Here is a 26,191-nt window from a genome sequence, read left to right as displayed (position 1 = left end):
ACAAGGGCAAGCTCGAAGTTAGCCCCGGAGTAGATGGGAGTCCTGTTGCTTAGGCTTTTCGAACTCCCAATTCCTACACGATAAGAAGCTGTTTCTAAAGAAGAAAGGACCGGGAGTTATGATGTATTCACAAAGCAGTATGCTTATTAAGTGTCGGTTTAGTATGTTAGGTCTGCAGAGAAATCTATTTTTATTTGACTGGAAGCTAACATGGCACATGGGGTATGTATTTATATATGTGTATGTGTTTTTCCCTGCTAAATTTATTTGAGGCAGCTGTTTTATAGCTTTCAACTCTGAAGTTATAGATAAGTGTGTATTCGTTTGACAGAAGATTCGAGAACCCCGTTTACTGCCAGTACATGTGAAGCTTGGCTAAGCAGACGCATCAGGAGCAAACCATTTGTGTTCGCCAATCTGTCTCAGCAAGTCCCAGGGCCACTATCTTGCTAGAAGCCACTGTGTGCTTTTGAAAGCATGAAATTAGTTTTATACTGAGCACATGGTTTCTCATTTAGCAGCTCTTTTTATGGTAATGGTCAATTTATGGTTCACTGCCAGGATTTCGGTGTTCTGTCAAAGCTGATAGCTTCTGCTAAGGTGTCCGTATGAGATAAATTTTTAAAAAGCAGAGGGAGGGGGGCACCTCATTAGACCCTCAAGAAGAGACTCTTCCCTTCGACCTTGTCTCTTTTTTCTGAATGCATTGTCATTTGTCCGAAGTTCCTTTATGTTTTTAATCCAGACCCTACAGATTTAAAGTTACTAACGTTTGTCACTTTGGAATTTCCTGGATGTGTGACATCAAAATTGCTATGTTCTGAAGTGTAAGGTATTTTTTCATCTTTTTGTAATGCATTTGGAGAAGACCGCTCTATTAGTGCTGACTATATTGTGCAGGTCATCATTGGACTTACCTGCTTGTTTGGTAACACATCCTACAGCAATGCTGGAAAGAGGACCAGGCTTTTCTATATTTCACAGTTGATATAAAGTACCTGTACCTCATTATACATGCATGTGCTGTGGAATAAAACTAAACAGTCTGAAAGTAAATTAAAAATGTTGAAAATATCGTCTTTCATATAACTGCCTCATCTTGAAAAAAGCTCTCAAATGCTAAAATTATATAAATATTAAAGACAGTTTTTGTTTTGTATCACAGAGTGATAATAGATGAAATGCACTTGTAAATATTGTAGGAATTATTTTCTTAGCCTTTTCTTTCCATCAGAAAATAACCTTTCTTGAAATTTTTGCTAGTCATAATGCATTTTGAAATAGAGGTGGTCAAAACTAACTACCAGCACGTTTAATGAAGTATTTATTCTTGTGTTTTTTCTTTGTATGGTGGTAATGGATATAGACAGATGGATTAGAGTACACATTAGAATGGTGCTATTGTACTTTTTTTTTTTTTCCAAATGGCCTTGACAATGGAAATGAAAACACTTCTGAAATCTTGAATTTCATGATTTTTTTTCTTTTTAATCCATGGATTTTAGCCTACGTTAAGTGATTTCACATGATTAAGCATCCAAGATAAAATGATATTTATTGAAATGCAGGCATATGATATGTCCCATTATAATTAGAAGGTTTTCTGATTTTCAGTGAGGCATAATTTTAAACAACTTATTTTTCTTCTGCTCTTTTGGGGATGTCATGTCACAAGTCATCCTCAGATTGTCAGAGGGATTTTCCTTTAGGTTTTGACTTACAAATAAATATCTCATGTTTCTCACTTCCCGAAGCCTACGAAACAAATTGGGTTTGTGGGTTGAGAATTAGAAGATTAGAAGGGATTGAGATTTTCCCTTTAGATTTCTGATGATCTAACATGTTTAGTAAATGAAACCTTAAAAGAAGTTTTAGAATGTCAGAATTCTTCTAGAACAGTAAAACTTGCCATATTACATAGATCATAGAAATTTACTAGTTGAAGCAAAGGATAATTTAGCATATCTTCCTAAAATTGTTAACAGCAATTTCTCTTTCACAATAACTAGGATTTAGAAAGTTATCATGGGGATGTGAGATTCTCATGTATCTGTGAAATTCACCTGCATCTTTTTGCTTTTATATCAAGAGCTAGCAACCCTGAATTTCCTTCAGCAGATTTTAAAAATGATTAGTTATAAAATATAGCAGATAGTAAAGTAAGTAGTAAACCTACTTTAATTCAGAAACATTATGACAAAATCAAAGTACTATCCATGTTTGGTGAGCTATCCTGTTATACACGTACAGTTGTTAGTTTGGACTAATTATATAGTTGGTAGTTTGTTTTGATGTTTGTTGCTGTGGTATTGAATATTTTTTAATATAAGTATGTCCCAGGCAGTATTTGGACATACTTGTACTAAAAATTATTCATTGTTTAGCTGAAACTCAAATTTGACAGGGTCTCCTGTATTGAACATGGGAACCCTATCTAGTTTCTAAGTAAGAAGGTGAATCTTTATTACCTAGAAAATTGGGTCTGTCAAAGCCAAAATGTAGGCTTCACATTCCTGTAAAAGCAGTTCATACTTTTGGAGCTTATGCCTAGGAACTCCAATGAAAACAAAGTTTCCATTTGAGAAACTTAAAATGGTATAAAAAATAGGATTGTAGAGCAGAAATCATAAGCAAGGATATGAAAGCCTCCTATAATTACTGAGATAAAACAGTAAGGGCAGCATATTAAGTAACAGTTGTTGATAACATTTTAGATAGAGAATAATGAGAATTATATAATTAATGCTCAATTGTTATCCTTTACCAACTAGAATATTTTCAGGATTGTCTTCCTTTAACAAGTTTGAGGTTCTTACAAATTAACTATTTTGTTGTAGTTAGGATGTCTAATGAGAGGTCTCTCACATTATTCAATGTGCCACAGCTGAGTAGAAGAGAGTAAAGATTTACTGTGTACCTACTAGGTACTTCATACAGTATCAAAATATTTATAGACCGGTTTTTATTGAAGAACTACTGTTTAATATATTAATGTAATACCCATTGTACACATGTTATTTGTCAAAAAAAAAAAAAAAAGAAAAGAAAAGAAAAGCAAAATCTTGTTCCCAGCCCAGAGTTACTCCAATTTTAACCTCACCGGAACAGAGCAGAACGTTCCATCCTGGTTCTGAATGCTACTTTTAAACATCTGGGCAACCTCCCCACAGAGAAATAGAGGAATAAAGGTTCATTTTCCTTTATCTCACCTAAGGCTATATTTTAAAATCCTCTTTGCTCACTCAGACTTTGCATTACCTTTCTTCTCACTTTTCACTTCCTAGTATCTCCCTCACTCACTATTTCCTTTTTTAATAAATATCCCCACGGAGAGTGGCTAGACATCAGTTAATAATTTGATTCTCAAGATTAAAAAAATAGAAGTAAACTACTTATACTTTAACAGAATTTTGTGTTCGACTACCTTGCACTTGATTAGTAAATAATGCAGAGGAGATGTTTGGGGTAACTTCTTTAAGTTAACCTTTTTATACCCAGTCTAAAACAGCACCTCGGTTCTCTGTCCATCATGTGACGTGTCAAACCAGAAAACCAATTCTGAGTCCAAACTCATCAGTTGAATGTGGGAGCAATTAACTCAAGTTTTGGAAATGGATTAACTCTTAACTACCCAATAAAGAACTGTTCAATAAACCATATCTTCTTTCAGTTAAATGGTACCTCCCACACCCACAATGATCTAATTCATTTCTCAGAGTCTATTGTTCCATAGGACAGACTCTAATTTACTTTTTTTTAATTTAATTTTTTTAAATTTCTTTTCAGCGTAACAGAATTCATTGTTTTTGCACCACACCCAGTGCTCCATGCAATACATGCCCTCCTTAGTACCCTCCACCTGGCTCCCCCAACCTTCCACGCCCCTGCCCCTTCAAAACCCTCAGGTTGTTTATCAGAGTCCATAGTCTCTCATGGTTCACCTCCCCTTCCAAATTCCCTCAACTCCCTTCTCCTCTCTAATTTACTTTCAGTATTTTTCTGTCTTTTAACAGTATACCACTATTTCAATCTGATTATTTTGAATCTCAGAAGATAGTTTTTGCCTTCTCTTATCAATCTATTTTCTGCTTTCACATAGTCATAAATGTTACCGTATTATGCATTAGTTCTTCTAATTGTTCTGGATTGTATTAGTGGCTTTTTCTGGTGTTTAAACTATGTTCTTTGGGAAACATTTCTAACTCTTGTTTACCTTAATGATCACTACTTTAGTCCCCATGTCAGCTCCAGTGTTCCCCTACTTATGTCAATCCTGTCTGGCCGTGTGGTCTGTTTGTTACAGCAAAATACCAGTGTGAATCCATAATATGAATTTTAATAACTATGTATCCTCAAAAAACATTTTTCCTAACTTGTCCTCAGATTCTTAGGAAAGGGACTAGTAAGTTAAATTTGCTAGTAATTTGAGGAATTCTATTTCTTTTAATTTCCTAAAAGATGAGATTGCTCAAAGCTATATTTTCTCGACAAATGGCAATTGAGTAATAAACAGGTGCCTCCCACAGGAAATGCCTATTCTGTCAGAGTGAGGAATTTTTGTCTTCTTGTTCCATCCAGGGAGTCTGCAATACCATCAGGCTATTTAACCGAACATCTTTTTGCCGACATTTCAAATTGGTGTGTGAATTTCATTTGGAGATCTATGATAATTCTACTTCTATTTTCCCCCCTCTGATTCACTCTTTGGTAGTGCTGGTTTTTTAGAAGATGATGGAGGTAATGACTTTACATCTAGAAGTCCTTTGTTTCTACCAGCAAGTTAAGGTGGTATTTTTTTTTTTTTAAGATTTTATTATTTGAAAGAGAGAGAGAGGCCATGCGCGAGCATGTGCTTGAGCAGGGTGGAGGGGCAGAGGTAGAGGGAGAAACAGACTTCTCACTGAGCAAGGAGCCAGATGCAGGGCTCACTCCTGGGACCAGGGGATCATGACCCGAGCCAAAGGCAGACGCTTAACTGACTGAGTCACCCAGATACCCAAGGTGTATTTCTTTACTCAAGTGTTTTTTCTTGGAGAACAAGAAAGAGGAGCTTGAATTTTGAAGAAATTTCAAAATATTCAGGAGTAAGCAGATTCAGAAATTAATCCACCGGGATTTTTTTCTGGCATTTGTCTACATTTTATATATTTTTATTTTTGTGCAATGGGTAATACAATATTTATGACAAATTAGTTAATTCTTGCTTAACTGAAGTTTTCAAATATTGTGCAATTTAGGTGTATAACAACTTTTATGCAAATTAGGGGGAGTGAGCCGTGGATGTCACTCTGTATATACAATAGTTAGAAATCCTTTAATGGGTTGTGAATCATGCTTAACTGGGGTAGGGAAAAAATAGGGATGGCTTAGACATGATCTCTAACACTTATTTCTTGCTTTAGCTACAACCGATTTAACCAACATTGGACCTCTATCAACAAGTTTTATCATTGTCCTTTAATAAAGTGTTTGCAGTAAATAGTGCATAAAAGGGCTGCAAAACAACAGCAGTGATAATGGACACTTTCAAACCAACTATATGCCAGAGGCTTCATCTCATTTAGTCCTTGTAACACCCTTATCAGTAAGTGCTGTTATACCTACTTTATGAGAGGAGGCTCCAGAATCCATGCTTTTAAACACTGCCCTAGAGACTCGCCTTCTGTAAGACATTTAACCAAATCTTTTTGATATTATTTGATATTATTTTGTGAGTAGAATAGAAAACTGTGGACTGAATGATAATGTAATTTGGTAGATTTGTAATTGGTTGAATCCCTACACCCAAGTGTACCTGGCCAATTATTCACTTAAAGTGAGGGTCTAGGACTCTGCAATGACTTGGGGAGAACATTGATGACTTGGCTATTGCATTTGTAGATGACATGAAGGTGAGAAAATAAGTACATAGGGAAATACAACTAATATAAATCTCAAAACCTAGGCCACATCCCATACAAATAAATCAGAATCTCTAGGAGCGCTACACGGGAAGCAATATTTTTAAAACTCCCACGGTGATTCCATTCCAAGTAATAACCAGGCCCGACCCTGCTTAGCTTCCGAGATCAGACGAGATCGGGTGCGTTCAGGGTGCTATGGCCGTAGACTCCCATGGTGATTCCAATGGCAGTCCCAGTTAGAAGCACTCTTTCAAAAGATGGAACAACTCGAACAAGGTCAGTTTCAACTATAGTAAATGAAGCAGGGAGAGAGAAAAGTTGTAGGAGTATTAAACCATAAACTCATGTATGAATCAAAAGCATAACATGATCACCCCCTACGATCTTAATATAGTATCTTAGGTGGGATTAGAAGAAATTGAATAACTGTATCAGTGAAGTTTCCTCAGTTGGTCAGAGTATGCCTGAGGTTTGGGAGAGATGCAGAGAGCTTTAAGTGCTTTCATTTGAGGGTAACTACCATGGCCAAGGTATGCTCAGTACTTTGCCAAGGAGAAGAGATCATTAGATGATTTATTATAACGTTTGAGTTATAGTGTTTCCTTTCTTTATTCCCCCTTCCTTTTTATTTGAATTTTTTTTCTTTTTCTGTTTGTTTGTTTCCTAAATTTTTTATTGAAATATAATTAACATACAGTGTTATATTAGTTTCAGGTATACAATGTAATGATTCAGTAATTCTACTGAATGCTCAGTGCTCATCACAATAGGTATACTTTTAATCACCTCTATCTATTTCATCAATTTCCCCCCATCTACCTCCTTTTCAATAAAATTTTCAGGTAAAATTAAGATCAGTGGATGGACTTTTCACGAAGAAAGATCTTTATGTGATATAAAGAACTTCTTAAAAGAGTTGTCTGAATATGAAGAGATTCTTTTTTTGGACATAGAGTATGTCCCTGATGAAGCAAGAGGCAGAATGTAACTTAGGTGTGTGATAGAGAAGAATAAGGATTGGATGGATGGTTAAAGTAGATGATTTTCCAGGGGCACCTGAGTGGCACAGTCAGTTCAGCAGCTGACTTGGTTTTGGCTCAGGTCATGATCTCATGTTCCTGTGTCGGGCTCCCTGCTCACTGTGGAGTCTGCTTCAGGTTTCTCTCTCTTCTTCTACCCCTCCCCCTACTTGTGTGTGTACCCTTTCTTTTTCTCTCTAAAATAAATAACTCAAAAAAAAAAAAAGTAGATCTTTCAACTTCAGACTCTGTAATTGCAGGAGCATGTTAAATAAATAAGGTAATACATCAGTGAGAATTTGTTCATTACATTAGTTCTGCATGTAGGAGAAGCAGCAGAGCACAGTGATTATGGGGAAGTTTCAAGGATTTAAAGGTTCAAAGCCTTGGCTCCTCCACAACTTACCTGTATGACTGCACAAATTACTTCACTTTCCAAGTCTCAGTTTCCTCAGCTGGAGAAGAAGAAGAATGGCTTCCATGCATGCATTTTCTGTAAAGATTAAGTGAGAGTATTGTATATAAAGTTCTTGGTGTGTCAAACTGAGGGAAAATGGCAAGAATATGATATAGTCAGAAGTTATAGTAAAAGCTGTAAGATTGCCAATGATAGCTTTATGGTTTGGCATGAGGTACTCAATAAATGTAACCCATTATTACTTACAAATTATTCTTTCTTCTGTTATAGCTGTCTTCTAGTAAAAATTAGAGTTTGAGAGATAAAACCTAAAGCAGGTAAATTTTGGTGGGGAATACAGGGCTAGAGTGTGGGAGACTCAAATAACATGGCCCACGGGGGAGGCTTTGGGAAAGTGTAGGCCATGTAGACTGCTGGGCATAGATACAGAAGGGAGGTTTTGAAAGGAGCTTGAGGAAGCTAATTGCTAATTCTCATCATCCATTTCCACCCATAATTTCACTTGATCCCTACCATAACCCTGGGAAGTAAATAAAGTAGTTAAGTATTTGCTCATTACAGTAATATTAAATCAGCATCTGGGGAATGACTTGCCAAATAGCAGAACTGGAAGTCAAACCTAGACTTCTGAACCCCCGTTCAGCACCTTCCATACATCAGCTTCTTCTGCCTCCGTCTGTGGGCAGCCCAGCTCAAAGGTTTACTTTTGGAGGAGAAATTACCAGTTGGCCATAAACAATGTAATGAAGTTCGGAAATTAAGGTAAAATGTGGAAAGGGAGTATGATCAGTGAATCAAATTTAGTCCAGGAATAAAATTTTAAAGCTTTCCTGTTGATTGGAAGACAGCTTGTAAAGAAGTTTGGAAAGATAATTAAAAGCTCAAGTAGTAACCTTACCAGTCAATAATGTTAACATTATTATCACATTTTATGGGATCTGAATACTTAAAGGGATTTCTGTGTAATATAATTAACTATCCTTAACACACCCTTACTAAAGGGCAACCTTCTTTAGTATGGTATAACAAATCCAACGGTTAATAAGAATCACCATATATTAAAAGTTTAATGGTTCAGTGAGTTGGGAGAGGAGGAAGGGCAGAAGACAAAAGTTTGTGTTTGGATTCTGTTAATCAAAAGAGCTTAACAACATCTGAAAAACAGTGGACAGAGGACAGGCTGTGTCCTTTTTTTTTTTTTTCAGACAAAGCTCTAAGTCCCTAGAATAAGTATCAAGTAAGATAGTTTGATAAATTATTCTGCATATTCTTATTTCAATAAATATAGATTATAAGTATAGATGGGTCACCTAAGATAATTTTTCATTGGATCAGGATCTTTAATTTTTAGCTTTAATTGTCATGGTGCTTCTTGTAGACAAGCATATTATATATTTTTTCCTTATCCCATTTGAATATGTTTATAAAATGTAAAAACAGATTAGTAAGGTATATTTAAGGAACAAGCTTTTTACCCAAAGTTAACCATTTCTGTATCCAATTCATATTCTCTTATTATGCTTATTCCTAAATATTTTTCTCTCCAAGACTGCTTGAGCTAGGAACTATGTCCTAATTCTTTTAAATATGTGAACTTCACTACAACACTAGACACACACATAGTACATAATATATTTAAAACATTGACTAAGAGAGACTACCATTAAGTACAGGATCTGTGATTACTTGTCCAGAACTCAATACATTATTTGATATTGCCACACCTAAAAACATTTATCTAATTAAAAATACAGTGAGACTTTCTTATCAGATGGGCAAGATCAAATCTTATGATAATACATTGAGTTAGCAAATGTATGGTCATGGAAGTACTCTTGTTCATTGTTGGACGGAGTGTAAATTCATTTGTGTATTTGACAAGGCAATGTGGCAATAACTACCCAAACTTAGAATATGCGTATCTTTTGGCCCAGCAATTCCACTACCCCAGATTTAGACTGTGTGTATGCTTGCTTATGTAAACAAAGTCACATAGAGCAGCAAATTTTGTTGCATGTATCTATATACAAATCCATACAGGACTTTATTCTGACATTATTTGTTGCAGGAAGATATAGAAAAAAATGCCCAGCAATGGGTGATGGTAATAATCATGGTTCATCTATGCAAGGTGACATTGTCTTAGCCTGTTTGGGCTGCTATGACAAAATACTCCAGATGGAGTAGCTTATGAACAACAGGAATGTCTTTCTCATAGTTTTAGAAGCTGGAAATCCAAGGTCAGCGGGCAGCATGGTCAGGTGAGTTCTTTTTTCCAGGTTGTAGACTTTTTGTTGTATCTTCACATGGCAGAAGGGACACAGGATCTCTGTGGGGTCTCTTTTATAAGAACATAAATCCCATTTATGAAGACTCTACCCTTGTGACATAATCATCTCCCAAAGTCCCCACATCCTGATGCCATCGCATTAGGCATTAGGATTTCAACATATGAATTTCAGTAACAGTAACAACTGATATGGGATAATGTGTAAGGTATAAGTAAAACAAGAAATATGCAGTACAAAATATATGTTGTTTCCATTAGACATATGTTTGTGTGTGTATTAGGTATATACATACAAATATATGCGGAGAGAGAAGAAGAGGGAGGAAGGAGAAGAAAGAGAAAAAGAAGGGATGAATCCATTTCATAGGGAGTCTAGAGATGGAGTTCAAAGTAGAATTACTTTTGACTGTATTCCCTTTCATACTGTTTGAAGTAGACTTTCATTTAAGTATTATGCCCTTTTGTACTCTTGAATTTTTTAATATACTTTTACTTTGGAGAAGTTTACTTTTGAGAATAATAGATATATTCATATAAAAAATGAAAGATGAAAGAGGCAGAGAGAAAATGATAGGAATGTGATGTAATTAAAAGTTGTCCCAGTGAAAGCTTGTAGAGTTGCCAGATGAGGACTGCATAGTTTCCGGCCACGGTTAATAGGTGAGGAAGGCAGAAGCCATTTTACCGGGTAATTGGATGATGATCCAGTCTGTTGGCCTTTGTCCTCCCACATGTCTGTCCCAATGTGAAAAGCTGCTGTTTGGTCAATTCCTGAGCAGGTGCTGTATTGACCCTCTGTGTCCAGTCCTGGTGTCCAGCCTTAGCCTACCTGATGTGTGTTTTTCCTTCCAGAACTTTCAGGAAGTACACTCAAGTATTCATGCTTGAACAATATCACTTGTGGGTCTCTTCCATAAAATCCATTCAGATGTGTTAGTCCATGTAAAACAGCAGGGACGTGAGGGACCTCAGCTTTGTGAAATGAAAACTTCTGAAGTACCTCAATGCGAGTCACACTAATATATGAAAAGGAAAAGAAGAAACAACAAAACTACATTAAAATAATAGGAAGGCATGCCTTAAATCCACAAACATGACAGCATTCAGTACTGCACTGAGCTCACCCTTTTGTGCAGAGGGTTTGTTTTTTAATCTCATACATTTAGTTTTCTAAGAAATACATAACACTGGGTGATCTTACCTTTGGGACTGTAATACAAAGTCATGATTTGACAATGGATGTCTTCAATTCCTTTGCTTCTAGGGGTTTAATGCTGAGTGTGAATGTTAATTTAACACATTCTTTTTGTTTAATAACTCAAAATCCAAGCTGAGCTGAAGTGGGAGTGATTTTATATTATATTAAATGTTAGCTTGCAGAAACGTGGCATGAAGGACTTGGTTAATATTATGATCAGCTAACTGTTGATCAACTAGACATTTTCCTTCTCTCTTCTAATCGGTCTAAGTTGGCTACACTGCTGCTTTTTTAAAATATGCTCTTGCTTGCATTTGAAGATGATGCCTTTGGATTTTCACAGATACACACACACACACACATATGTACACATTCACATATACACATCTCTATTATGATCAACTGCATAATTGCTGACATTTATGCATTGACTACCCCGGATTAAAGGTGGTTTGGGTTTGTGAATCCAAACAGAGCCAACTAGACGTGAAAGTCACAATATTAGCCTCATTGGCACGGTGCTCTAAGCTAACTAGATATAATCATGGTTGACCTAATACTAATATTCTATGAATTTCCATCTCTCTTTGCCTCATAAAAATGGCAGCAGGAATAGATCAGGGAAAGATGACTTACAAACTTTCCATGTTACACAGTTTTAGTTTCAAAGAAGTGCCCAAGAATCAGTGCAGGAATTGTGATACTCAAACTGCAAAGGCTGAACCTTTGTACAGAAAGGAGATGTGAAGCTGAAAAAGTAGGACTTTCTTTCCTCTGATAGGCATTATTTCTTTGTGTAAAGATTAGTGCTAAATGGTGGTCCGTGGCATGTCTGAGGGTGAGATGGCTGGGAAGAACTGTCAGGAAACAGCGTTTTGGCAGAGCAGACAAGCCAGTTGCAAGGGACCCCTGGATGCAAGTCTCTGGGAGACTTCCCCAGCTGCAGTGGCGTGTTACAATCCATTGGGGAACTTTTAAATAGTGCTGATGCCTACGCTCTACCCCGATCAATTAAATCCAAACTGCTGGCATGTGGGGTTTTTTTAATGCTTTTCAGCTTGTTCTAAAACCACCTTAGAGACTGGTTCAGGGGGTTGTGCTCTACTGGGCAGGTAATGGAGAGTCTTCGAGAAGAAGCACCACAAATAAGTTGATCATGAAGGAGCTCTTCAGAGAGAGATTACAGAGCACAGTGGCAAGGTGTTTGGGATTTGGCAACTGGCAGCCAGAGGTTCAAACCCTGACCCTGACTTTTATCAGCTCTGTGGGAAAGTTGTCTAAAGTCTCTAAACTCAGTGTTTGCATCTGTAAAACGTACCTGATTGGATAGGAGTGATGATGAAACAAAGTCGCATATGCTACAGAACCTAGCATGAAACTTAGAAACAAGACAATTGTGAAAAATTAAAGCAGAGGTACACTTTTCTACATTTATAGCCTTGGCTTCCTCTTTTGTACAAAAGGGGAACAATATTAGCCGGACCTGAACATTACGGATTGAAGGCCAATGTATGCATATTTCACTTGAAGACATAAATGCATTTCAGTCTGCTCAATATTTATTTCTAAAAACCTAATCCATTTTAACAAGTGACTTCCATGATAAAGTCTGAGTTACATTTTTACAGTAAAAAAGATAAAAATATCCCAGTAGACCAAGTTTATAACTTTTGGTGCCTTAGGACATGCTAGTCATTGTGCAAAGCCAGTGGGTGACAGGGATTCTTTCAAACTTAATTACACTTTTGATTTTATGGTTCTTCTCCTTTATCTTGTCACCCTTCTGTCCCTTTCTCTTTGTGGCATAAGAATTTTTCTATTTCTTCACACTAAACCTCCTGCCTATGAAGTCCATTCCTTATCATTCATTCATTGAGGTGTTTTTTCAATGGTATTTATTAACCATTAAATTTTGTCCTAAATTATTCTTTTATCAGTACAAAAGCTGTACCCAGTTTACAAATGAACTGTATTGCAGTAATTGGTTTCTAAGTTACTAATGAAGTTAGTGATTTTAAAACATTGTCTTATAGATTTAATATTTTCAAGTAAGTCTGTGCTTCCAAGCCAACTAAGCACTAAGGGGTTGGAGGACTGGGGGCAGGGAATGTCAGAACAGTAATGCACGATTTCCATAGGAAGAAGCAAAATTCATACTGGTAACAAAGTGGGAAGGGACATGAGGTAACACCTAAAAAGTCAAGCTTGTATATTGAAATTGAAAATTTTCTATTAAGGAGAAGTCAGCATTAATTTCTTTTCTAGTATTAAGTTACATGGAAGAAAGTCTTCATAGGGACTAGGAGAGTAAGGGAAGAAGCCATTTAAAGTTCTATATAGTTGATGGTTATATCATTTATCATCAAAATGAGACCCTTTTAAGAGTTATTTATGATTAAGCCAGGACCCAAGCATAAAGTCGGGTTGCTTTTTACTGTGATGTATGGTCACTCTAATTAGGGGTGCGGACAATTTTGGAATTTTCCCAACATTGGTATTAAATAGATCAAACAGGAATCCAGATATAGTTAGATTTAATAATTTAGAATTAACAATTAAAGTAATTCCAGCCTTGGAACACTATGGTATTCAGTCTTTTGCATTTCTGATCATTAATAGTTCCATGACCCTTGGAAATTTTAGGAAATTGGAGAAGGCAAATATTTCATGTAAACATGATCCAACTCGAAAAATAAGAATGAAGGGGCACCTGGGTGGCTCAGTGGGTTGAAGCCTCTGCCTTTCACTCAGATCATGATCCCAGGGTCCTGGGATTGAGCCCCACATCGGGCTCTCTGCTCAGCAGGGAGCCTGCTTCCCTTCCTCTCTCTGCCTGCCTCTCTGCCTACCTGTGATCTCTGTCTGTCAAATAAATAAAATTAAAAAAAAATAAATAAGAATGAAGTTAGGTAAGAAGCTATACTAGTTAAAAAGATATCTCTAATTTGAAAATGTGAGGTTTACCCTCTTGATTTTTACTCACATATTACCCTGTATACTTGAAAATACTGACAGGTTTACAATGGTTTACATAGTCTGTTTTTGAAGTCCATTTTGTGCCCTTAACATTCTGTTCTCATGGAATCTCCAGCAAGATTGGGTCCACCTCCAGCTGTCTCAAACTGAGTTTAATCACCAGGAAAGTTCTGCTGATTCTCAATGATGTTTGCTTGATTAATTCAGCTCTAGCTGTGGAGCCTTCTTACCTCTATCAATGTGTCCTAGAAAATTAAATGTTTCCTTCTGGGATTTTCAGGAAACTTGAACAAAAAAGAAACTTAATTTCCCATTTTTCTGAGTACAAAAAATATTTTCATTAGTTTTCTTTAATCCAGTTTTTACTCCAGTGGTAAATATTTAATATGAACTAAATTTTGTTTGAAGTCGTATTTTTTTTTAAGATTTTATTTATTTATTTGACAGAGATCAGGAGTAGGCAGAGAGGCAGGCAGAGAGAGAGGAGGAAGCAGGCTCCCTGCTGAGCAGAGAAAGCCCGAGGCAGGCTTGATCCCAGGACTCTGGGATCATGACCAGAGCAGAAGGCAGAGGCTTAACCCACTGAGCCACCCAGGCGCACCAAAGTCATGTTTTAGCTCCACTATGTTATTAGGATTTAACCTTTTTTCTGCCTGATACTCTAGCTTAAAATATAAATATTTGAATCTTTTTAGAAGATGTTACTTTGGGGTTTAGATTTAAGAAAAATTTAAAAACTATTTGTGCTACCCTGTTTTAATAATTTTTAGTAGTTTCCTGATTTAATATTTTATCAAGAATTCATAAATGGGTTATAAACCTGTAAATACATAAAATGACAAGACTACTTGAAGTGTATGTTTCACACTGATTTCTATCACTCATGCATTAAACTAGCCCTGATTTTTTTTTTTTTTTTGTGGTCCCAGAGTTCTCCTGACTGAGAATTTACAGATGTTGTCTTTAGCAATTAAAGACCACAGTTTGCTAACCAATATTAAGGATTTCTGATGACATCAGTCCTTTGGAAAGAAAGTGCAACATATTGAGACCAGATAATAGTAGATTTAAACTAGAATTATTTTTAGAAATACTTACACATATAATAATGCTGCTTTCCATATAATAATGCTGCTTTCTTGGGGGCCAAAAAGGGGCTTCACTATGAGAAAGAAAAAAATTTTAAGATTCCAACTTCACAAATGTGTCTCTTTCACACTCCCTTCCATATGAAAGTGGTCATGGTGTGGTGGAAAGAACGCGAGATGATTTGGGTTTTCTGGGTTCTTATCCTGAGGCTGCACCCCCTGACTTTGAGAACTTGAGTAAGTCATATTAAGTCTCTGGGCTTCACATTCCTTACCTCCTATGTGAGAGATTTGGACATTTTTAGTACTCTTTATGAACCCCTTAAGCTGAACAATTCTAGGGTTATTTTTCATATGACTTCATTTCGTAGTGGCTTTTTTTTAGCATTTGTGTAGATTTTTGAAGATGGATTGCATTTGCAGTTTAAAAAAAAAAAACAAAAACAAGAAAATTTGCAATGTGTTCTGAGTTTCTCCAGAATTAGCTGCCCTGAGAACTTGAGGAATCAAGCGAGAGATTATTATGGAGATGACTCTGCTGCAGGAGTTTAGTGCATTTTGTTCAGGCAAAATTCTCACTGATTTTTGTCAGAGTCAAACCTGACGAAGGGCAGTTGTCCTCGGAGAACAGGAATGAACTGTTTGTGTTTTAAGATTTAGGGCATTCGGGGCGCCTGGGTGGCTCAGTGGGTTAAAGCCTCTGCCTTCGGCTCAGGTCATGATCCTGGGGTTCTGGGATGGAGCCCCTCGTCGGGCTCTCTGCTCAGCGGGGAGCCTGCTTCCCTTCCTCTCTCTCTGCCTGCCTCTCTGCCTACTTGTGGTCTCTGTCTGTCAAATAAATAAACAAAATATTAAAAAAAAAAAAGACTTAGGGCATTCATTGTGTTTGGGGGAGGCTCTTCAGAAATATCTTGATGTGCCTATCTGGTTTAACTTCAATATGCATGCATTTTACTACTAAATATCCTTTCTAGAGACTTCACAAAATGCCCCAGTGATGTGATTAGTCACCCAATGAAAACCTGCTGCCTCCAGGCTAAGTCTAGGCATCTGCTCACAAGTAAGATTTCCTCAATGTTCAAAATAAATCTTTTCAGTCCCTTTATGGTAGCTTTGATGTGCTGCATATGGCTTAAATATGTAGAATTTAGGTGTGACATGTTGTTTTTCCATGGGGGTTATTCAAAAGAGTTTTTATTTGGACGTGTTCATTGGTTACATTTTTAATCAAATAATTCCCAATCCAACCTTGTTTATATATAATTCTAAGTTTTTAAAAATAAAGATTATATCTAAGCAGAAAGACTATATTATTATAGTCTACTTAAGAAATGTATAAATATTTTTGGGTAGTGAACATTAATGTTTTTCTCATGGTTAATCCTTAAAAGGCCAGAAGTATACATTTATAACTGTAGCAATCATTTACTTTGAAGATATTATTTTCCCAATTACATAGAACTTTTCCCAGGTATTTCATTATAAGATAATTCATGCTGTAGGATCCTAATATTGCTTAGCTAACACAACTCCCCTTGAAAGTTCTGTGGACCAGAAAATAACTCAGTTGTATTTTACATTGTTTTCAGTGTTATTTTTTGGAAAAACTAAACTGAAGAATATTTTTAAGTACAATAATTGAGTTAGAGTCCATTTAAATATATTTTCAATTTATAAGAATAATTTTTCAGAATAATAATTCAATTTATAAGAATAATAAAGTCAAAGGAACTGAAATGTTATCTGATAAATTGTCTTCCTTTTGCTGTACCCAAACAAAGGCAGCAAGGGATCTGTTTTTAATGTTGAGTACTTATTCATTTATTTGAACTGATCACGTTAGTCCAGGAGTTCCATGAAACACCCACATGAAACTCTACTTGCTCCAAAGGATTAATATTTCAATATGGAGTGCCATGCTGATTTAAATCATAAGGGAGTACTTGGGTTGTAGTGATGTGGCTTCTGGTCTCCATTTTGCATTCAATGGCCTAATGTGCAGTCAGTGTCCTTTGGGCTACTTTTTCAACCTCTCTGAGGTTTAATTTCCTCATCCTTAAGATAAGGAAAGTGATATCTGCTCTACAAAACTTACAGAGATGCCATGCCTGTTACATGAAATGATGTCTTTGAAAGATGTTTATAAAGCGCAAAGGCAGCATCATTACTAATATTATTTCCTCTTCCTCCTCCTCATCATTATAAATCCCTTATTAAGAAAACAGAAGCAGCCCTTATTTTTCTGGCTGCTTCTTTCATTACTAATATTTAACTTTGCCCTCATGAAGTAATGTAGAAAGTCTAGAATAGGAGCGGTCAAGGGTGACATAAAGAGAAACGTGTACCTCCACCATCACAGTTCATTGAGTTCTTATTTGTGCCAGCCACTATGCTAAATCCTTTTTATATAAAATCACATTTAATGTTTAAAAGATTTCTGGGCTGCCAAATAATGGTAACTAATTTGTTAGGGCAATGAGTAGACAGATTTTAATGATGGAAAACACACAATACCAAAGGTGACCTTCCACACTCTTCCTTTTTTAAATTGTTATTTCAGATTTGCGGGAAGGAAATTTAAAAAGGCTGCTGCAGAGAGAGGGTTCGAAATGACCATTATCTATAAGAATGCAAAAGTGGGAACTATAGCTTATCTCTAGGGAAATAAGCAACTGCTGTGACTGTAAGATTTCATTCTTACGTATCTTTCCCTCTAAGGTTCTTAGGTAGTGTGGTATTTGTCTGGATTATCCTACTTTGATTTTTTAAACATTTGTACATATAGAAGGACTCATGATTTGGAAGAATCTGGGATTCTTTGTTTGAAACATCTCATCAAATTGGAGCATAGTCATTGCTGTCAAATATTTATTTTTCTAGTCTTTCTCAAACATTGTGCATGGTAACTTATTAAAGTTCTATGCTTCAGGTTGTTGGTTTTGCACCATTTCTTGTCAATTTCACACCCTAGAGCATTGTGAAACCGACAGAACTAGAGAATTGGAGAACATTATGACTACATACCAAAAATACATTGTGTAAAAACCTAACACCTTAATTTATAGCATCCAGAGAAAATGTCTAAAATGACTTTATGTACGTATATCTCAAAAAAAAGGGAAAACATATATACTTTTATATGTATACATATATAAACGCACACACATTTACACACATGGAAATATTTATACATATGGTGGGTAATTTTAAGGTGGTCAAACCTTGTTTTTGTTATTGACTCTACAGATCATGTCTAAAAAAGCAGTGTTTCATTTACGACTAACCTTTTCGCTTAAAATTGACAATCCCCTAGACTAATTTCACTTGACATTTCTAAATACTTAGGTGTTTAGAAATCTGATTATTTGATTGAATGTTGTATATTTTATCTTTAATCAGAGAAGCCTTTTTTCTTATTATACTGAAGTTTTGAAACTTGTAGTTCTTGATCTAATGGGTGAAATTGAATATTCATTCTATGAATTTAATTATTGTTACATAGTTTCCCGTGGATATACAGTAGTAATATTAATTCATGGCAATGCTCATTTGTTTATATGCATTGTGAAAATTCCATAAATCATAGATGAGTATATACTTATCAGTAGGGGCATAGATTTGGAATTCATTTAAAATGCATGTTGGTCATTGAATAAGCTTTTTTTAACATCAAAATTATTAATGTTTTAAACTACAGAAATCTAAAATTAAGAATCTTCTGTAAACAGTATTTATATGTGCAGGCACTGCTCTGTGCATCAAGGATGGTAGATACATTCCCTTCCTCCCTAACTTCCTAGCCACAGTGTAAAGAGAAGTTATTTATTAGAATTTGGTTTAAAGGGTCAAAGTAATCATTAACCTCTTAGAAAGAACCTCAATTTCAATATTTCTATTCAGAAAAGCATTACCATAGCCTCATCTGCTGGTCTTGAACTGAAATTATATTTGAATAGTGTTCACTAAATGTGAATTCTTATATTATAAACACTATGCTGAATCAATTTATATGAATGGCTCTATATTATATAAACTCTTACAACTGAATTGCTAACATGTTTGTTAACAAACATGTTTATTAAATAAGGTTTATTTCTTAGTGGGACAAATTTTAGATTGATTCTACCATGGGAGTTACAACTCTGGGAGTTACATCTACATATATAAATATATTTTTTGAGTACCAATTCAGCTGAACCTTCAGACGACTTTGTGTAATTCTGTAGATTTTGCTCTTAATAACCATGTTATCATATATCCTTTACTTGGTTTTCTGATACTTTTAAGTTCCTTTTTAACTTTTCACTGAGATAAAATTATACTGCTATTGGATATACTATTTTTTATATGATATAGAAGCAGTAACATATGTGAGTTTTTGATTTTACTATTTTATTATTTTGACCCAAATTGATAACAAACAAAAAAACTTAGCCCAATTAGTATGTTAAGGACATGTATTTTTTTTATTGTAAAATATAAAATATTTCCAAAGTGTGTATAAAATATAGATGTAATTTTGAAAAGATGTAATTTTGAAAAGATCAAACTCAAAAATAAAACTCTACCTTAGATGCCCCTTACTTCTTTCTTATTGCCTAGAAGTAATTCTTCTGCAGAATTGTCTGTTAGGCTTTTGCTTTTCTTTATAGTTTACTACTAAATATGAATATGTCTTTATAATATGTTTAGTTTTGGGGCTGGCTCAATCAGTAGAGCATGTGACTCTTGATCTCAGGGTTGTGAGTTCAAGCCTCACTTTGGGCACAGAGCCTACTTAAAAAAGATAAATAAATAATAAAATAGATTTAGTTTTTCCACTAACATAATTTTTGAGATTCCTTTTTATATATAGCTGTAGTTTATTCATCTTCAGTGTTTTATATTCTTTTGTATCCCATACTCCAATTTATTTACCCATTCCACTGACAATACACATTTTGGTTATCATCTTTCTTCTTTAGTTTGACTTAGAAGCAGTATTGTTTTGAACAGTCACATATGTAGATTTCTCCAGGTTATATAGTTATGTTCTGTAGGCCATATACTTTCCAGGAAGTGGAATTTTGGCCATAAGAGATGTACATTTCAACCTGAAATGACAATTTTATCTGTTTTGCTCATGCTGTGGTCCCAGAATAGTACCAAATGTATTTTAAGTAAATTAATACACACTGAATGAAGAAATGCCAAACTATTTTTCCAAGTTGAGGTATCACTTCATACTCCAACCAACAACAGATAAGCTTTCCATTGTGTTACCTGCTTGGCAACACTTGACATTATCTGATTTTTAAAAATTGTTGACAATCTGGTGGTTGTGATATACTGTCTCACTGGGTATTTAATTTGCATATCCCTGATAACTAATGAGGTGAAGCATCTTTTCATGTTTACTGGCCATTTGTGTTTCCTCTTCTGTGAAATTTCTATTCCTACTCAGTTACCACCTTTGAGTCATTAATTTTTTAAAAAAGTTTATTTGTAAGCAGTTATTTATATAGTACGAATACTGTACTAATCCTCCATTTCCTATGTTGCAGATATATTCTCAGTTTATAGCTTCAGTTTTCACTGGTTTTTAGTGTCTCTTGTTAAAGTTAACCTTCAACTTTAACATAGCCACATGTTTCTAGTGCTTTCATGCTTTGTACTTTTGTGTTCTGTTTAAGAAGTCTTTCCCTACCTCAAGATCATATAGATCCTCAATGTATTCTTCTTCTACAAGTGCTGTAGTTTAGCTTTAAACTTTTCGTCTACCTGGAGTTATCTTTATATAGTCAATTTTATGCAGTTTCCTTTTTTCTCTATAGATAACCAATTGTTCCAGAGTCATTTAGTGACATACTTTCTTAACCCTGGTTTTCAGTGCCCATTCTGTTAAAAATTAAGTGTCTGTATATGTCCAACTTATTTCCAGTCTCTGTTTTGTTCCATTGGCTCATTTTTCTGTCCTTACACCAAACCCATTTTGTCCTAATAGTACAGACTTCTAAAAAGTCTTTATAACTGTTTCTGCCAAGCACTCCTTTTTGGCTTTTTACTTCAACAATTATATCTATCTCAGCCATTTACTCTTCCATACAAATGTTGAGTCCTCTTATCCAATAGCATGGTCTACCATGCTCAATTTATCTCTTCTTTAAGTCTTTGCTGTAAGGTTTTATAATTTTCTTCAAAAAAATGGCTGGAACATCTTTTGTTAGATATTTTTTATATAATCATATCATCTTACAAATAGTATCCATTTTATTGCATCTTGTCTATTCTTTATACCTTGTACTTTTAAAAACTTTTTATTTTACTGTACTGGTTACAACCAGTAAAAATTTTTTAAGATTTTATTTATTTATTTGAGAGAGAGAGAGAGAGAGAGCTAGGGTTGGGGGGAAGATGTAGAGGGAGAGGGACAAGCAGCCTTCATGCTGAGCATGGAGCCTGACTTGGGGCTCAATCCCAGAACCCTGAGATCATGACCTGAGCTGAAATCCAGAGTTGGCTGCTTAACTGACTTAGGCACACAGGCACTCCTAGAACCAATAATTTAAACAAACAAATTGGTAATTTAAATAGGAATGGTCAAAGTGTACATTCTTTTTTTATTCCTTTTTTATTATAAATTGTGTAATACTCAATATTTTTTTTGTTTTATTGAGGTATAATTGACAAATAAAATTGCCATATACCTTAAGTATCATACAGTATGATGATTTGATATACATATACATTGTGAAAGGACTCACACAATCAAGTTAATGGACACATCAATTACCTCATATGTTTATCTTTGTGTGTGTGTGTGTGTGTGTGTGTGTGTGTATGAACTCTCTTAGGTTCTGCTCTCTTAGGGCACCTGGGTGGCTCAGTCAGTTAAGCATCTGCTTTTGGCTTAGGTCATGATCTCAGGGTCTTGGGATCGAGTTCTGCATCAAGCTCCCTGCTCAGGGAACCTGCTTCTCTTGCTGTTACCCGCCCCCTTCCCCTTGCGTGTATGTGCACAAAAATAAATAAATACAATTTAAAAAAAAAAAAAGTTCTACTCTCTTAGGAAAATAAGTGTTAGACAATGTAGTATTACCAACTGTAGTCATCATGTTAACATTAAATCCATACTCATGGCTGCTGAAAATTTATACCCTTATAGCATTATCTCTTTATTTCCCCCTACATCAGCCCCTGGCAGTCACCATTCTACAATCTGTCTCTAGGAGTTTGGCTTTTATTTATTTATTTTTAAAATTTCACATATAAGTGATACCATGCAGTGTTTCCTGTCTCTGTCCAGCTTTTTTTCCTTAGCATAATGCCCTAACTCCTTTCAGGACCATCCATGTGTTTACAAATAGCAGGATTTCCTTCATTTATAAGGCTGGCTATATTCCTTGTATTTCTAAAATCCATATATTTCTGATAATTTCTAGAGAAATAGAGGCAGATATAGATATATGGATACAGATATTCATATAGATATGGATATAGATATAGATATGGACATAGGTATGGATATAGATATAGACAATCACCTTTGTGATTGTCTAAGTCACTGCCCTTTTTCTTAGTATCTCCCAGTGGTTGAGCACATGCCAGAACTTGTCAGTATTTCAAAGAGGAGAATTGCAGTCAGCACCAAGATGCAGGCCTTTTCAATGTGGATATTTCTCAGTTTCCCTGTGTAGGAGTCACTCAGCTAGTTTCTGAATTTCTCTCAGAGGAAATTGCTCCATGTATAGTCGGTGCATCACATGGAAGGGGGAAATTCAAGAGCCTCCTATATCGCCATTTTGGTCGAGACACCCCATTTTCTGGTAAACATAAAGAGGCAGAAGAAAACAAATGCTTTAGAAATGTTTTGCCTTTATTCCCAGTCTTAAAGAGAATATTCTTAAATGTCACCAAGAAGTATGAGATTTTTTAGGGGTGCCTGGGTGACTCAGTGGGTTCAAGCCTCTGCCTTCAGCTTGGGTCATGACTCCAGGGTCCTAGGATCGAGCCTCGTTCCAGGCTCTCTGCTTAGCAGGGAGCCTGCTTCCCTTCCTCATAAATGATACTGTATCTTATTAGATGCTTTTTCTGTATTTGTTAAAATGTATCGTATGGTTTTACTTTTATTATATATGTGTATATAGTTAATCAATTTTCTAATTAAACCAACTGTGTAAATGTGCCTAGCTCATAATATTTAACTTTTAATCCATTTCTGAATTCAGTAAGCTATTAATTTTTGATTGTTTAATCTGTCTTCATGAGTGAGACTAAATTTTTTCTTGTTATCCTCATATACTTTTGTTATAGGAAATACTAGTGTCATAAAATGAATTGAGGAGTATACTCTTCCACAACTTACAATGGGGTTACACCCTGATAAACCCATGGTAAGTTGAAAATAGCACAAGTCAAAAAGTGCATTTGATATGCCTAACGTATCGAACATCACAGCTTAGCCTAGCCTACCTTAAATGGGTGCAGAGCACTTAAATTAGCTTAGAGTTGGGCAAAATGATCTAACACAAACCCTATTTTATTAAAAAAAAAGTGTGCATTAGCTCATGTAATTGACTTCATACTGTATGAAAGTGAAAGCCAGAATGGTTATATTGGTGCAGAATGGTTGTAGGTGGTTCAGTTGTTTATTCTGGTGATGGGATGGGTCGCTGCCTCTGCCCAGCATCACAGGAGAGCAGCAGACTGCATATCACCAGCCCAGGAAGAGAAATTTGAACCCCAATTTCTACTGAGTTCACATTGCTTTCACACCAGCCTGAAGTTCAAAAGTCATAAGTTGAACAGTTTTAAGTCAGGGGCCATCTGTATCTTCCTTCTTTTCTCTTTGGAAGAATTTGTGAGATTGCTTTTATCTGTCTTTTAAATGACTCGAAAAACTTACTTTAAAACCAATCTAAAATGACTCAAGTTTTCTATTTCTACTTGAGTCAATTTTGGATGATCTGTATTTTTCTAGGAATGTTCCCATTTCATTTATATTTTCCAAATTGTAGTATAAATATATAATTATAACCCTTAATAATCAGTTTGAATCTTTGACACATCTCTAATCTTGCTCTTTTTATTACTATTATTAACATTTGTGCATTCCTTCATAATGTATTGAAACTCTTTTTATTGCATACTTTTTCATCTCTAGTAATTCTTTTCGTCTTAAAGTCTATTTTTTGGATAATAATTACTAGGGGAGTTTTTTATTATTTTTTTCTATGTCTCCTTTAAAAGCCACATAGCTTAAATTTATGTTTTTATGTTTTACCCCAATCTTTATTTTGAAACTATCTGGAGAGTTTAGTCCATTTATGTTTATAGCAATTACTGGTATGCTTGGATTTCCTTTCTATCATCTTATCATGTGCTTTCTATTTCCTTTTTGCCTTCTCTCAATTTTTTTTAAGAGATTTTATTTATTTATTTGACAGAATCACAAGTAGGCAGAGAAGCAGGCAAAAGGAGGTCGGGGAGACAGCCTTCCTGTGGAGCAGAAAGCCAAATGTTGGGTTCCATCCCAGGACCCTGAGATCATGACCTGAGCCAAAGGCGAAGGCTTTAACCCACTGAGCCACCCAGGCGCCCCTTTTCTCGGGCTTTTAGATGGCATGAGCTTTGCCTTTTTGTAAAATCCCATTTCAGATTTTTACATGTTTGGAGGTTTATATTCTACTTTGCTCTTTTAGTGTTTACTCCAGATATTTTTTAACATGGTACTTAAAGTCTAAAATTAATCAGTATCTTTGCCATCATCCTGACATTTGTATTCTATTCTTGACCAGTGTTTTCATTTTGGGTAATTTTGTCAAGCAAATTAGGTATTATTATTATGGTTTTAAATTGTCAATGTATTTTTAGGTTTACCCTCTAGAGGGATCATCAAGTCTAAACCTGTCTTGAGGGGCGCCTGGATGGCTCAGTGGGTTAAGTTTCTGCCTTCGGCTCAGGTCATGATCCCAGTGTCCTGGGATCTAGCCCTGCATCTGGCTTTCTGCTCAGCAGGGAGTCTGTTTCCCCCACCCCCACCCCTTTTCTGCCTGCCTCTCTGCCTACTTGTGATCTTTGTCTGTCAAATAAATAAATAAAATCTTAAAAAAAAAAAAAAAAACCTGTCTTGAATGTCTTGATGGCCTTGGATTTACCCTCTGCCAACATTGTTTCCTTGAAAACGTACTTAGTTAAGATAAATATGGAATGTCAGCTATATTCAATATTGTTTATTGTGGGGTACACTCCTTATTGGGATTAAGAAGACTGTTATCTGACATACAAACCCAAAGGTCCATGTGATCACAAGCATATGAAAATCTGTCAGAAAAAACATAACCTCAGCTTCCTTTGGTAGTTCCTTCATAACTTCGAATGTATCTTGTAGAGACTTATAAAATATACTCAGAGGCGATTACAAGATGTGATTTCCTTCATGTCTGAGGCTTCCTTATGTCTGAGGAGCTTGCATTCACTTGTGGGATCGCATTTCTTACAACTGAGTTGAGTAAATTTTTTTTTAATTTTATTTATTTATTTGACAGAGAGAGACATCACAAGTAGGCAGAGAGGCAGGCAGAGAGAGAGGAGGAAGCAGGCTCCCTGCTGAGCAGAGAGCCTGATGTGGGGCTCAACCCAGGACCCTGGGATCATGACATGAGCTGAAGGCAGAGGCTTAACCCACTGAGCCACCCAGGCACCCCAAGTTGAGCATAATATTTAAAAAAAATTTTTTTTAAGATTTTATTTATTTATTTGACAGACAGAGATCGCAAGTAGGCAGAGAGACAGACACAGGGGTGGGGAAGCAGGATCCCTGCTGAGCAGAGAGCCTGATGCAGGGTTTGATTCCAGTACCTTGGAATCATGACCCAAGCCGAAGGCAGAGGCTTTAGCCCGCTGAGCCACTCAGGCACCCCAAGTTGAACATAATATTAATGGGATTTGGGAAGCAATGCCTGGACTGCCATAAGGGCTTCCACTGAAGATGCATTTGATGAGATCACGCAGACATGCTACGTTTCCCCTATTGTATCTTTCTAAGTTAACCTGGTGGCAGTTAAAACCTTTTATATCCTCTGGGTGTGAAAGCCAGTCTGAAACCAAACCACTGCTGGTTACACAAAGAGAGCATTGCAGCCCACTGCAAATAGCTTAGTTTATCCTTCTGGAAGCTCAGACGTCAGTAAGCTAGGATGTCCTTGTATTTCATCTGCCAATATGACCTCTAGGGAAAACAGAATATAACTTGCCACCTCAAGGAGTGGGTGTGATATATTTATAATGCATCTAAAATGAAAAAGGAGGTGGCAAGCCT

The 26,191-nt window shown here is 35.8% G+C and overlaps 1 protein-coding gene across 4 annotated transcripts in view; it reads left to right on the top strand.

Annotated features, from left to right (window-relative positions):
• The window catches only part of ZNF385B (zinc finger protein 385B), a 401,761-nt gene that overhangs the window by 116,815 nt on the left and 258,755 nt on the right, over positions 1-26,191 (top strand). Inside the window, exon 1 of one of the 4 annotated variants that reach the window (XM_044242458.1) lies at positions 120-222. The exons of the other annotated variants lie outside the window; for them this stretch is intronic. The gene's annotated coding sequence lies outside the window, so the exon portion shown is untranslated. Of the gene's footprint in view, positions 1-119; positions 223-26,191 lie in introns of those variants that run through there. 4 annotated transcript variants of the gene reach the window in all.

This window comes from Neovison vison, chromosome 3 (genome assembly GCF_020171115.1).
Source record: "Neovison vison isolate M4711 chromosome 3, ASM_NN_V1, whole genome shotgun sequence".
In the NCBI taxonomy this organism is placed as follows: Eukaryota; Metazoa; Chordata; class Mammalia; order Carnivora; family Mustelidae; genus Neogale; species Neogale vison.
This window is presented reverse-complemented; position numbering and strand designations above follow the sequence as displayed.